Source organism: Pseudophryne corroboree, unplaced genomic scaffold (assembly GCF_028390025.1).
Source record: "Pseudophryne corroboree isolate aPseCor3 unplaced genomic scaffold, aPseCor3.hap2 scaffold_584, whole genome shotgun sequence".
Taxonomy (NCBI): Eukaryota; Metazoa; Chordata; class Amphibia; order Anura; family Myobatrachidae; genus Pseudophryne; species Pseudophryne corroboree.
This window is the reverse complement of record NW_026970183.1, coordinates 184,650-200,902: the sequence shown is the minus strand read 5'-3', so window position 1 is coordinate 200,902 and position 16,253 is coordinate 184,650.

The following is a 16,253-nucleotide window of genomic DNA, read 5'->3' as shown; positions in this document are numbered from 1 at the left end:
GGTGTCAGTGCATCACTGCACTCGAGTCCTGGGAATGATGGTGGCATCATACGAGGCCATTCCCTTCGGCAGGTTCCATGCGAGGATCTTGCAATGGGACCTACTGGACAAGTGGTCCGGGTCACATCTACAGATTCATCAGTTGATCACCCTGTCCCCCAGGGCCAGGGTATCTCTCCTGTGGTGGCTGCAGAGTGCTCACCTTCTAGAGGGCCGCAGGTTCGGCATTCAGGACTGGATCCTGGTGACCACGAACGCGAGCCTCCGAGGTTGGGGAGCAGCCACACAGGGAAGAAATTTCCAAGGTCTTTGGTCAAGTCAGGAGACTTGTCTTCACATCAACATCCTGGAGCTAAGGGCCATATACAACGCCCTATGTCAAGCGGAGACCTTACTTCGCGACCAACCAGTTCTGATCCAGTCAGACAACGTCACCGCACTAGTTCATGTAAACCGCCAAGGCGGCACAAGGAGCAGAGTGGCGATGGCGGAAGCCACCAGAATTCTTCGCTGGGCGGAGAATCATGTAAGCTGTCAAAGTCAGAAAAATATCACGATGCACACTGCCATATTTGCACCTCATATGTGTCCCTGCTGCGCATGCGTGCGCTCTCCCGTGCGTGCGCATACTCGCTGTTGCGGGCACCCGCAGGCGCACGGTATGCGCATTTACGGTAGAGATTGTGTGCGTCTAGCGGGCAACTCTTTCGTTACATATTTTCACCATATAATGCATTTTGTAGATTATGGTCCCTTTGATAGAGTCTGAAAGTTTAGTTAATGTAGTATGTTCCTGGACAGAGAGATCCCTCATTGTTTGATACGAAGGGTCAGACAGGAGTAATACAGTGGTGTTTAGTATCCATCGGAAGAGTATTTAATTAGCAATATTCCGGTGTTGGTTTGAAGCGGATCAATCGCTCGTGCGAATAGTTATGGACATAAGAAGTTTATGAACATTTACTGTATTTGCATTTACTTATCCATGCGGCGGGAAACCCAGTTTCCCTCCCACCTGAGCTGTTGGAAATAGTCACAGCCCACCTGTATGAATCAACCTATGACCTTTTGTTATAATGCGAAGACGAATTCCTGTGTCCAATGAACAATGAGATTGTAGGGACCATTGAATTGTATTGTGTGTGGGGCATAAATAGACAGGCCGATCACATCCAGCACTCACTCTTCATCGGTTATCATTGCTGAAAATCGGGAGCTGGATGTCCAGAGGCGCATGCGATCGTTTCCTTTGTGCGTAAGTTTTCTCCGTAATCATATTGTCTTTTCTTGTTATTATGGGCCATATCTTTCTCTCTCTCTCTTCTCTTTCTCTCATTTTCTCTTAAACGTACTTGTATTGTATTTACTGTGTAGTTACCTGGTTAGTTAGTCTATGTTATATTGTAGTGTATGACTTGTATTGTATTAATTCTTTTGCAAGTATAACATTCATAATATATATATTAGGCGTTGGACCCTAAGCACGGTATTTGTGTATTTCTTATAGTGTTAAGTATTCTCAGAGCGTCGGTGACGCTCGAACAGCTTTTGAGTTAATAAGGTTATACAGTGTTGCATTTACACCCTATCTCTACACTAAGGTTTTACAGCAAATTACATTGTTTGTGGTTTAGACATAAAGGTTTAACATTGTGAGCGTCAGCGCCGCTCGTGATCTCCTCGTGGTCTCGAGCGTCCGCTACGCTGATAGCGTAGCATTACGGTAGTCGCTCACCTATAAGTGTGCCCGATACCAACAGCGTATTCTCGTGAGCGTCTGTATCGCTTGAGCAGCCCGCTCCCGATACAGCGTCCGTTACGCTATAGCGAACCATTACGTTAGTCAGCAGCCAATAGCGTGCCTGCCTGTGATCTCTTGGCCGTGAGCGAACGTGACGCTTGAGCGTCTCGACCACGGCTAAGCGATTGTTACGCAACGAGCGTACCCTTACGGTACTCCATACGCAAATAGCGTACAGTGTTCTTAGACCTCACAAAGGGTTTTAAATAAGATAAATATTTAGCTTTATCAATTGGCGGCTCGTCCTGTCCTTCACATATCTCTGCTAGGTAATTTCAGCAGACATTATCCATCAGCAAAGGGCGGGAGATCATATTCTTCGCAGTGCTGACGGGATAAGCGTCTGTTTCGCTTAGTAAAGGGTGCTGAAGGAATCCGGGAACCGGAGGTAAGAACAACACACTAGTGTCTTTTAAAACTGTTTATTTCTATCTTGCGTACGCACACACGCATATCTGCATTTCTTTTTCATTCGTGTATTTTCATATATCACTCTCCTGTTTGCCATTTTATAATTGATAAAACGTGCTAAGAGAGATTTGTCGCTATTTCATAGTTAAAGTGTAAAAGTAATGCGTTAAGGGATAAAGTGTAAAGCACACACGCAGCTCTACCTAAAGGTAAAAGGAGAGATTGGTGTGTTGCACGGTAGACGACTGAGGATCATCTACATTGATAAAACGTGTTAGTTGTGTTACGGTGGACATTGGTTTTGTATACACGTGTCTCTAACAAAAGGCTGAGACTCGCGTACGCAAAGGCCGACGCACGCAGCGTAAATTATGCAACGGAGCGTCTGGGTACGCCCACGTAACTCAAATCACACGATAGTGTTGATTTTTAAATAGCACAATAAGCGATAAATAGCGCAATAAGCGATAAATATCGCAACAGGCGATAAATAGCGCAACAAGCGATAAATAGCGCAACAGGCGATAAATAGCGCAAATCTATTTTAAATCCGAAATTTAAATTAACAGATCCTTCTCCAAATTTACAACACATCTGGTCTAAAGAAAAATTTCTGCGCAGAAATAGAAATAGAAACAAAAGTGTGTATGTGGTGAGTGAGTGTTTGTTTTTACAATTTTGGGGATTGAACCACAGAAATCATCGAGTTCTCGTGAAGTACATACGTGTAAGTGACATACGTGGTGGCTAGGGAGGCATCTCTGGTTAAACATAACATTTGAGCATTAGAGTGTAGCAGACCAGGAGGTCATACTGTAACAGACCAGGAGGTCAGACCAGGAGGTCGCATAACAGACCAGGAGGTCCAAGTACAGCAGACAAGGAAGTCCGCTATAGAGACAAGGCACAACACCAAGAAGGGTTGGTGCGACACCCATATAGGCCATAAAAAGCTCAGGCTGAAGGAATTCGCAGCTGCTGAATGTCGATTCCACTGGTCGCTCCGTACATAAGATTAGTTGCTTATGTGCTGAACGATTGTACCGCACGTAATTGTGTGCATTAAGTTAGTCTGACCAGTACCATTTGTGTACAAACCCGGTCATAAAACTATTTGTACATTCTGACGTTATTTGTGTAATTTTTTATTTTCTGAAGGGAAGTTCGCTGGTCACTCAGGAATTGTCCAACAACCAATAGTTACTGGAAAGAGTAAGTGTTCTTCGGATATCTCTCGCATGTTCCAGTAAATAGAGGTTCATAGGGGCCCTGGGTCGAGTACGCCAGCGCTATATCAGTGTGTGGGCGTATTGGTCGGCGTGGGCGAGTGAGTGAGGTGCTCGGTAAACTTCACCGTCAACCTATCTTTTAATATTTTGGTTTTTTGTAAGGGTTCGCTGAAGACCCTGAGATAAAGGTCAGAGGTAGAGCAAGCAACACCTGCAAATTATGGGGGCCAGTTGTTCAGGAAGGGGGCGATCAACCTCGGTTCGGGTTGATTCAGTAAACCGACCAGTCGGGTCGGCAAGGTATGTAATGTGTGAAAAATATGGTTTACATACAGAAATTTTATGTGATGAATGGGAGAGAATGACAGTACATGACGGGGAGAAATTCCCAAGAGTAGGTAGCTTCAGCCCAGAAGTGTTAATGAATTTAAGGAGGAGGATATGTCTCATTAAATCAACAAAGAGACGAATCCAACATTATGATTATTTGCAGCTATGGCAACAGGAGGGTGAAATACAGAGAGGATTGGCTCTGGCGGCGGGATCTGGCCCTATCAGGAAACTGATAGCCACGGCCCCGCCGCCACCATACATATCAGGAGAGAAATTGGTTGCGGAGAATGACGCATCAGGGGGTAACAAACAGGCACTTAGCAACTGTATAAATGTTAAGGATAATGTTAATAAGTTAACCAATGCAAGCATTAACCCGTGCAAGTTGTACCCTGTTTTGAACTTTCCCCAGGAGTGTGATCAAGAGGACGAATCGGCAACAATATCGGCGCTCTCTCTAGCAGCCACTATATCAGAAACGACAGTAGGCACGGCCCAACCCATAAGATTAGTAACAAAGCCCCCTAGCGGAGGGACAGGTGAGGTCGTATCAACGGGTAAGTACGGCACCTTACACTATGCTGAAACCATTTCACCACAGGCTGTAGAATCTACACAGAATGATGTTAGTAGACTTAATCCTGTTAGGGTAATAGCTGTTCCAAATGGGAAAACTGACACATCAGGAGTCACTCCTATCAGGAACATTGCCATGTATATCCCATTTTCCAGAATGGAATTAAGGACCATAGTGTCTGAATTCCCTGACCCCAGAAAAGACTTAGTTGCTAGCCAAAAATACATCAGAGACCTAGGAAACACTTTAGAGCCCAATAACAAAGACTGGCAGATATTGCTGAGGGCATGTTTACCCTCCAATGTCGACTCAGCTCAATTTTTAGCTGACTGTGGATTGGATCTGGATGTACCTCTTACAGATGTGTACAACAAAGATAACGTAAAAAGAATAAATTTACAGTTAAAGGAGTATTTCCCAGCTGTAGCCAAATGGAATAGAATTTTTTCCATTAAACAAAAAGAGACAGAAACAGCTGCTGATTATTTTCACCGGGCATTATTAGAAATGGCAAAGTACACTGGCATAGAGGACATTAGGACCAATGCAAACCATCAAGAAGTAGCAGTATCTGTGCTAATGGATGGTTTAAAAGAAGCATTAAAGACAAGGGTACAGACCACGCAACCATGTTGGCGAGGTCTGTCAGTGGCTACTTTGAGAGAGGCTGCTATTGATCACGACCGGAATATCACCAGACACAGGGAGTCGCAAGGTGATAAGTTAATGTCAGTAAGTATACAGGCCCTGACCACAAAACAGCCTGTGTTTATATCACCAAACCCTGTGGGTAAGTCAAATGTGGTAACATGTTATTTTTGTCATAAACAGGGACACATAGCACGAGACTGTAGAGCGAAAAATTCGCAAAGATCTTACCAACCCCCTAGACAACGACACGACACACGACATTGGGAGCAAGGTCCGCAGAGACGGAGTTATGAGCCACATGCAGGAGAAACAAAAAGATACCCCCCGAACAGAGACTGGCAAACTCCTGGCAGTTCCCATTTAACCCCTTCACAAGTAGTTGCTGCCAGCGGGATTCAGGGAGGTCACCATACCCAATAGGGGTGTAGCCATACCTGTAATCTGCAGCCAGTAAAATTGATTGCAAGCCTTGGGAGTGAACCTGAAATTGCAATCAATGTAGCTGGTAAATCATTAAACTTTCTTGTAGACACAGGGGCGGCCAAATCAGTGATAAATTCGACAGTGGGCATGAGAACCACTGGTAAGACAATTCCAGCCATAGGGGTAACGGGAGTAGTCCAGCACTACCCTGTTAGCAAACCAGCCGAGATTACAGTAGGGCCTTTACATACCAAGCATTCCTTTTTGCTGGCTGCATCGGCACCGACTAATCTCCTGGGAAGAGACTTATTGTGTAAAATGGGGTGCGTCATTTATTGTACTCCTGAAGGTGTATTCTTGGACATACCTGAGAATCACGCTCAGGAAGTGCGAGACATGTTAGACTCCCCATCAAAATTAATGTCACATACCATTATGACAAATAGGACTCCATCCAAAGTAGAAGAAATGACATCCCAGATACCAGAGTCACTTTGGACTAAAGATGGACAGGACACTGGATTAATGGCAAACGTAGCTCCAGTAGTTGTACAAGTAAAAGATGGTAGGATAGCTCCAAAAATCCCACAGTACCCTCTGAAGCCAGAGGTGGAGTTAGGAGTGTATCCCGTAATAGAGCGCTTGCTACAACAGGGTATTCTGGTAAGAACGTCCAGCACTGCCAATAGTCCCATCTTCCCTGTGAAAAAGAGTGGGGGGAGGGGTTACCGGCTAGTGCAGGATCTAAGGGGGATCAACAAAATAGTTGAGAGTCAGTTCCCCGTAGTGCCAAATCCAGCTGTCATCCTTATGCAAATCCCTCCCACTGCGAAATTTTTCACTGTTATTGACCTCTGCTCCGCTTTCTTTTCGGTACCTCTGCACCCTGACAGCCAATATTTGTTTGCATTCACATACAGAGGAGTCCAATACACATGGACTCGATTACCACAAGGTTTCATAGACAGTCCAAGTATATTTTCCCAGGCTTTGCATGATTGTTTACAGTCTTTCCAACCAGAGAGTGGATCAGTATTAATACAGTACGTGGATGATCTACTACTGTGTTCTGATTCATTGGAAGCATCCCTGAAGGATACGAAACAGCTCCTGTTTCATCTTTCAGACACAGGACACAAGGTTTCCAAAGACAAGTTGCAATTATGCCAAACTAAGGTAAAATATTTGGGACACTGTCTAACACAAGGACTGAGACACCTGACCACTGATAGAATTCAAGCAATTAGAGACATGACTCTGCCAAAAACCCAGCAACAGATCAGAACATTTTTAGGAATGTGTGGGTATTGCCGTAACTGGATCCCAGGGTTTTCCATTCTAGCGTTACCTCTGCAGGAGATGGTCTCCTCAAACAAACCTGATCGGATTTCGCATACAGACGAGTCCGAGATGGCATTTGAGAGACTTAAACAGTGCCTAACGCAGGCACCAGCATTAGGTATGCCAGACTATGGGAAACCCTTTGAGCTGTACGGAACAGAAAGTGCTGGTTGCGCGGCAGGCGTCTTAACCCAAAAGCATGGTGATGCCAGCAGGCCAGTAGCATACTACAGCGCTCAGCTAGACACGGTAGCGCGATCCCTCCCCACATGCTTGCGAAGCGTCGCTGCGATAGCATTGCTAGTAACGAAAAGCGAAGATGTAGTGCTAGGTCACAACCTCACAATTCATACACCACATGCAGTGTCAGCCTTGCTAAATTCTGCCCAAACCAGGCACGTCTCATCAGCGCGGTTTACAAGATGGGAATTGGCACTAATGGCCCCCGTAAACATCACCATAAGGAGATGCAGTGCATTAAATCCTGCAACATATCTCCCAGGTGTGCCTGGACAGGCACAAAGGGTGGAGGATGAGAGTGGTGGGGAAGGAGAATTTAACACACAGGAGGACACACATGATTGTATGGAATATTTGACCCAAAATTTTACCGCAAGGCCTGACATCAGTGACAACCCGCTGGAAAATGTAGATCTAACTTTCTACACGGACGGTAGTTGTCACAGACAGTCAGACTCGGGAGACTTGTGTACTGGATACGCAGTCGTAGATGACCAAGGCACCATAGAAGCGGAACCGCTAGGCCCACCTCACTCAGCCCAGGTTGCTGAACTGGTCGCCCTAACCAGAGCATGTGAATTGGCTAAGGGCAAATCAGCCAATATCTACACCGACTCTAGATACGCATTCGGGGTAGTCCATGATTTCGGAGCCCTATGGCGCCTCAGAAATTTCATGACGGCAGCTGGTACACCGGTAGCGCATGCAGCTCACATCAAAAGGCTTCTAACAGCGATACAGGAACCCGACAGAGTGGCTGTTATCAAGTGTAAAGCACACACATATAGCCAGGACCCAGTATCACTTGGTAACAGCCAAGCAGACGAAGCAGCTAAGTTAGCAGCTGGTACCCCCAGACAGACAGACACCACACAACTGATGGTATTTAATACCATCAACACACAGAAGTTGTGTGAAATGCAAAATTTGTGTTCCACACAGGAAAAGGCAGTCTGGAAGGCGAAGGGATATGGCCAGGAGTCCTCAGGACTCTGGACGGATGGACAAGGTAAACCGGTGGCCCCCAGAGCATATCTTCCATGTTTAGCTGAGGCAGCTCACGGGCTGACTCATCTGGGCAAGGAAGGAATGTGCAAGTTGGTAAGAGCATATTGGTGCGCCCCAGGATTTTCATCTCATGCAAGTAAGAGAGCAATGTCATGCCTTACCTGTTTGAGAAAGAATATCGGAAAGGCAATACCAACAGAACCATCTCATATCCCACCTGCAGGCGGTCCTTTCCAGGCAATACAGATTGACTTCATTCAATTACCCCCTTGTCGAAATTTGAAATATGTACTTGTTTGTATAGATGTGTTCTCAAATTGGGTTGAAGCATTCCCGGCGGCCACAAATACCGCTATGTTTACTGCTAAGAAAATTGTGCAGGAATTTGTATGTAGATATGGTATCCCTAGAATTATCGAAAGTGATAGGGGTACCCATTTTACAGGTGATGTCTTTCAAGGAATGTGTAAGTTGATGGGAATTGATAGCAAGCTGCACACTCCATACCGTCCACAGGCGAGTGCGAAGGTGGAAAGAGTGAATAGCACTATTAAAAATAATTTGAGCAAAGTTATGGCAGAAACAGGATTGACATGGCCAGAAGCTTTACCCATTGTACTGTACAGCATCAGAACCACTCCCAGGTCCCCTCTTAATCTGTCCCCTTTTGAAATCTTGTTTGGTCGACAACCGCATGTTATGATTAACCCTCAGGATGATTTGAAGTGTAACAATGAAGTGACTGTAAAGTACCTGGTTAATATGAGTAAACAGCTAAGGAATCAAAATAATAATTTGAAGTTGGTGATTCCTGATTTACCAGATAGTAATTGTCATGACATTGAACCTGGGGAGTATGTAATGATACAAAATTTTCTACGCTCAGGTTGCCTTATTGACAGATGGGAAGGACCATACCAAGTCTTATTGACTAGCACTACAGCATTGAAAGTTGCCGAGAGAGAGACTTGGGTTCATTCGTCCCATTGTAAGAAGGTTGCTGATCCAGAGAGGTCCCGTGATAAGGAACAGACGGTAGAGGACATTGTATCACTGGAGTGTCTGTTCCAGGAGGACTGAGGCGGCACCTGAGCATTGAAAATCACAAGATCAAAAGCAGTTGTCGATTCCCTGTTCCCTTTTATTGTTTTTCTCCAACTTCCCATCCCCTCTCCCTCAAATTATTTCCACCCCCTTCTCATTCTTCTTCGTTTCCTCCTATAAGATGGACTTGCCCCAAGAGACTGTGATCCGGATTTTCCTGTTGACCATGATGTTGACCAGAGCAGTCTGTTCCGGCGAGAGTACCATGGAGGTCGAGAGAGGTTCTGGAATGGGTTCTGATGACAGAGATGGAGGCGTAGTTTTCCGAGAACAACATAATCAACAAGCAAAGGCGAGTATCAGAAAACGATCCGATAGCATTGACAATAGAAGGAATTGTGAAGGATTGTTAGCTGAAGAAAACTGTATCTGTAGGCTCTGTGACAACGTAGTCGAGGATGGGTGCATTAAGAAATGCCAATCCAGTTTTAATATCCACATGGACCGGCATCCCTTGAGTGACTATCACTCCTTAGTGGGTAGCGTGTTAAATCAAACAGATTGTTGGGTATGCTCTCAAGTACCTCAAGGTCATAGCAAATCAGGACTAGTACCATTTCCTTTAACGATAGGGGAGGTACTTGAGCTAAGTGGTGGGAGACCGGTGGACAGGAGGTTTAATATCTCCAGTCCTCCTAGTTTGAAGCTCCACCAATATCATGTGGATAGATCCCTCATATGTTTTAACATTTCCAATCCCCGAAAGCCGGGAAATTGGGAAGTGTCATGGAGTAACCAAACCATGACCTTTTCATATAGAGCAGATAGAATGCCGACAGATACAGAGCTTATACGCCACATAGCCAGTAGAGGAAAATCTTTCCGGTATAGGTATACCCTAGGAAGTAGGATTACGAGAGTTGGAGAGGTATCACCAGGATACTGTGCACATATCGTACAAGCTGATACGTGTACTAGACAGATGGGAGAATTAGGGTTAGGAGATTTCACATGGAAAATGTGTAATATGGTTATGTCCTACTCCGTCCCATATGTTCTCCCCGATGATGCATATTTCATATGCGGGAGGAAGGCGTATAAGTGGCTTGCCCCAAACTCTGAAGGATTGTGTTATATTGGAAAAGTATTGCCTGAGGTAATGACTGTATCACATGCCAAAATGAAAGACATACACCGTGTTGCCCAAACTCCTTATACTCACACCCATTACGAGCACGTAGTTAAACGGCACCTGATAGAAAGAACAGAGCACCCGGCCTCTGACATGATCCATGAATCCACCGGGATTCAGTTTCTACTTGCGTTAGACCTCACTCGCACCGCCAGAGGAGTGTTGAATTATAAATACATATCTGCGCTCGCAAATTTGTTAGACAATATCACAGAAATGTATGATGACACGTTTAGGTATACTGGAAGAGAACTTCAAGCTTATAAAACAGAACTAGTTCAGCATAGAATGATTCTCAATTATCTCACAGCAGTAACAGGTGGATATTGTGTCACACTGGCAACGCAGTACGGCGTGAAATGCTGCACATATATAACGAATAGTACCGAGGACCCGGTCGAGGTCATAGACCAAAAGATGGACGATATTCTCCAATTGAAGTGGGAATTTCGCAGGAGACACAATCTCACCCTTGCTGCTGTGAGTAATGAGCTGACTAGTTGGGTGTCATGGTTGAACCCGCGAAATTGGTTCTCCGGTTTAGGAGAATGGGCTCAAGGAGTTATAATGGATGTAGGGAAGTTTCTCCTATGTATCTTAGGTGTTATCATAACGATTGGCTTGATATTTAGATGCGGTCAGGCTTTAACGAAGTGCAAACGAAGTACCAGGGTGATGAGTTTAAGGAGTGAGGAAATTGTAATGCGATTTCTACGGTCCGTTTCTTTCACCTGTTTTTCCGTTTTCCTCTGAGGTAAAAAGACCCACTTGGACGAGGAATTTGATGAGCCGATATACAGACAACAGATGGATTAAAGAAGAAGTTTTGACAACCTTATACACAGATTTTTGATGAACTATGCCATAGATCCCCAGTTTCCCTAGAAATTTTAAAATTACTCTAGCCCAACACTTTTGTAAATCTATGGACATTGACAAAGCTTTTTGCTCGCACCTTATGGGCAAAAGCACAAAGAAGACTGCATTCAACAGACACCAAACAAGACCTCAATCGACGAATGTTCATTAACCTGACATAGAATACCACTGCATTTACCGTAACTATGTATTTTCTACATCTCTACAACCTTCAGGTAATTACACACATAGTATAGGGAATACAGGCACAGATATCAGCAATCACATATTCCCCCATTCATGTATCATCAACTAAAATGTGCTCCCCATTTTTGTTACAACCAAAATCCGAAAAAAGCTCGGTAAAGTTTGACAGCCCATCCACAGACCCGTACCACGGGATAAGAAGGAATTCAAATGTATACTTCGCAATACCTCAAAGCTTGATTTAAAACACGTACGGCACGATGATACATGACCCCCCAAACATGGATTCATACACACATGCTTCTGCTATCTCACTAGGTCATACCCTTTTCCTACCTTCTCCTCTCCTCCCCTACCCAACCATGTAAATGTATTAACCCCTGACATATATTTTTCTCTTTTTGAAATGTTTTAGGAAGTGGCAGTTATTGTTGACTGCCAAAGGGTGGACTGTCAAAGTCAGAAAAATATCACGATGCACACTGCCATATTTGCACCTCATATGTGTCCCTGCTGCGCATGCGTGCGCTCTACCGTGCGTGCGCATACTCGCTGTTGCGGGCACCCGCAGGCGCACGGTATGCACATTTACGGTAGAGATTGTGTGCGTCTAGCGGGCGACTCTTTCGTTACATATTTTCACCATATAATGCATTTTGTAGATTATGGTCCCTTTGATAGATTCTGAAAGTTTAGTTAATGTAGTATGTTCCTGGACAGAGAGATCCCTCATTGTTTGATACGAAGGGTCAGACAGGAGTAATACAGTGGTGTTTAGTATCCATCGGAAGAGTATTTAATTAGCAATATTCCGGTGTTGGTTTGAAGCGGATCAATCGCTCGTGCGAATAGTTATGGACATAAGAAGTTTATGAACATTTACTGTATTTGCACTTACTTATCCATGCGGCGGGAAACCCAGTTTCCCTCCCACCTGAGCTGTTGGAAATAGTCACAGCCCACCTGTATGAATCAACCTATGACCTTTTGTTATAATGCGAAGACGAATTCCTGTGTCCAATGAACAATGAGATTGTAGGGACCATTGAATTGTATTGTGTGTGGGGCATAAATAGACAGGCCGATCACATCCAGCACTCACTCTTCATCGGTTATCATTGCTGAAAATCGGGAGCTGGATGTCCAGAGGCGCATGCGATCGTTTCCTTTGTGCGTAAGTTTTCTCCGTAATCATATTGTCTTTTCTTGTTATTATGGGCCATATCTTTCTCTCTCTCTCTTCTCTTTCTCTCATTTTCTCTTAAACGTACTTGTATTGTATTTACTGTGTAGTTACCTGGTTAGTTAGTCTATGTTATATTGTAGTGTATGACTTGTATTGTATTAATTCTTTTGCAAGTATAACATTCATAATATATATATTAGGCGTTGGACCCTAAGCACGGTATTTGTGTATTTCTTATAGTGTTAAGTATTCTCAGAGCGTCGGTGACGCTCGAACAGCTTTTGAGTTAATAAGGTTATACAGTGTTGCATTTACACCCTATCTCTACACTAAGGTTTTACAGCAAATTACATTGTTTGTGGTTTAGACATAAAGGTTTAACATTGTGAGCGTCGGCGCCGCTCGTGATCTCCTCGTGGTCTCGAGCGTCCGCTACGCTGATAGCGTAGCATTACGGTAGTCGCTCACCTATAAGTGTGCCCGATACCAACAGCGTATTCTCGTGAGCGTCTGTATCGCTCGAGCAGCCCGCTCCCGATACAGCGTCCGTTACGCTATAGCGAACCATTACGTTAGTCAGCAGCCAATAGCGTGCCTGCCTGTGATCTCTTGGCCGTGAGCGAACGTGACGCTTGAGCGTCTCGACCACGGCTAAGCGATTGTTACGCAACGAGCGTACCCTTACGGTACTCCATACGCAAATAGCGTACAGTGTTCTTAGACCTCACAAAGGGTTTTAAATAAGATAAATATTTAGCTTTATCAAAGCGCACTGTCAGCAGTGTTCATTCCGGGAGTGGACAACTGGGATGCAGACTTCCTCAGCAGACACGACCTACATCCAGGAGAGTGGGGACTCCATCAGGAAGTCTTCGCACAGATTGCAAGTCGGTGGGGACTGTTCCAGATAGACATGATGGCGTCCCGCCTCAACAAAAAGCTACAGAGGTATTGCAACAGGTCAAGAGACCCTCGGGCAGTAGCTGTAGACGCCCTAGTGACACCGTGGGTGTTCCGGTCGGTCTATGTATTTCCTCCTCTACCTCTCATACCCAAGGTGTTGATAATAGTAAGAAAAAGAGGAGTAAGAACAATTCTCATTGTTCCAGATTGGCCGCGAAGGACCTGGTATCCAGATCTGCAGGAAATGCTCACAGAAGATCCGTGGCCACTTCCTCTAAGACAGGACCTGTTGCAACAGGGGCCCTGTCTGTTCCAAGACTTACCGCGGCTGCGTTTGACGGCATGGCGGTTGAACGCCGGATCCTAGCGGAAAAGGGTATTCCAGATGAGGTCATTCCTACGCTAATAAAGGCTAGGAAGGACGTGACATCTAAACATTATCACTGTATATGGCGAAAATATGTTTCTTTGTGTGAGGCCAGGAATGCTCATACGTAAGAATTCCACCTGGGCCACTTCCTTCACTTCCTACAAACTGGAGTGAATTTGGGCCTAAAATTAGGCTCTATTAAGGTTCAGATTTTGGCCTTATCCATTTTCTTTCAAAAGGAATTGGCCTCTCTTCCTGAAGTAAGTACAAACTTTTGTGAAGGGAGTACTGCATATTCAGCCTCCTTTTGTACCTCCGGTGGTCCCTTGGGACCTTAACGTGGTGTTAAGGTTATGGTTTGAACCACTTAAAATGGTGGAGTTTAAATATCTCACTTGGAAGGTGGTCATGTTATTAGCCTTTGCTTCCGCTAGGCGAGTGTCGGAATTAGCAGCTTTATCACATAAAATCCCCTATCTGGTTTTCCATATGGATAGAGCGGAATTGCAGACCCGTCCTCAATTCCTGCTAAAAGTGGACTCATCCTTTCATATGAACCAACCTATTGTGGTGCCTGTGGCTACGCGTGACTTGGAGGATTCCGAGTCCCTTGATGTGGTCAGGGCTTTGAAAATTTACGTGGCCAGAACGGCTAGAGTCAGAAAAACAGAAGCACTGTTTGTCCTGTATGTAGCCAACAAGATTGGCACCCCTGCTTCAAATCAGACTATTGCTCTCTGGATCTGTAACACGATTCAGCAGGCGCATTCTATGGCGGGATTGCCGTTGCCTAATTCAGTCAAGGCCCATTCCACTAGGAAGGTGGGCTCTTCTTGGGCAGCTGCCCGGGGGTCTCGGCACTACAGCTGTGCCGAGCTGCTACTTGGTCGGGTTCAAACACCTTTGCAAAGTTCTATAAGTTTGATACCCTGGCTGAGGAGGACCTCCTGTTTGCTCAATCGGTGCTGCAGAGTCATCCGCAGGAGCCCGTTTGGGAGCTTTGGTATAATCCCCATGGTCCTTACGGAGTCCCCAGCATCTTTTAGGACGTAAGAGAAAATAAGATTTTAAACCTACCGGTAAATCTTTTTCTCGTAGTCCGTAGAGGATGCTGGGTGCCCGTCCCAAGTGCGGACTACTTCTGCAAGACTTGTATATAGTTATTGCTTACATAAGGGTTATATGTTAGTTTTCATCGGTCTTGGACTGATGCTATGTTGTTTTCATACTGTTAACTGGGTAGTATATCACAAGTTATACGGTGTGATTGGTGTGGCTGGTATGAATCTTGACCTTGGATTAACAAAAATCCTTTCCTCGTACTGTCTGTCTCCTCTGGGCACAGTTTCTCTAACTGAGGTATGGAGGAGGGGCATAGAGGGAGGAGCCAGTGCACACCCAGATCTAAAGTCTTTCTTAAAGTGCCCATGTCTGCTGCGGAGCCCGTCTATCCCCCATGGTCCTTACGGAGTCCCCATCATCCTCTACGGACTACGAGAAAAAAAATTTACCGGTAGGTTTAAAATGTTATTTTTTTCTCTGCAACCCACTGCTAAATTGTGCTTCCTAGCTGTTTTTTATAAAATCACTTAATTAAATCTAACTCTGATTACGTCAGAGAAGGCCAGGTACCCTACACCATAAGAGGGGGTTTGACATTTTGACTTGTCTACTTAAAGATCACCAAAATCTGATCACAAGGTCAATTACATCCCTGGGTGGGATTGAACCACCAACCTTTTGGTTAATAGCCCATGTAAGTGAAAGAGATCCTGAAGCACTCACTCATCATGGGAAAGTACCAATGTGTTTCTTACAAAAATTCTCCAGATTATTGACTTTTTAAAGTTTTTCTAGGAAACGTTCTAGATAAATGCTTATTAGCCTTTGTCAGTATCTACTTTTGCAAGGTGTCTATGTGGCGCAATCGGTTAGCATGTTTGGCTATTAACCAAAAGGTTGGTGGTTCAATCCCACCCAGGGATGTAAATAACCTTGTAATCAGATTTTGGTGATCTTTAAATAGACAAGTCAAAATTTCAAACCCCCTCTTATGGTGTAGGGTACCTGGCCTTCTCTGATGTAATCAGAGTTAGATTTGATTAAGTGATTTTATAAAAAAACAGCTAGGAAGCACAATTTAGCAGTGGGTTGCAGAGAAAAAAAATTATGCTGGCAGAAAAGTCCAATTTAGTGACGAAACAGCTCTTCATTTTCTGATTTTATGTTTATGCTAACAAATTTGCTCTCTGAAAAGTGTCCACAAAGCCAAGTCTCTGATTAACACCTTTGTAGGGATGGTTTTTCACCTATTACTGAATTAAACTTGCTTCATTGGAAAGGCAGCAAGATGCATCCTCATTTCAATGTCTACTGAAATAATACAGGTTGACACCAGGAAACATAAACGTCACTGCATCCTTGCTGCTTCCTCATGGGGAAGTCTGTTTAATGTGAAAACAAGGTGATATCTAATCAG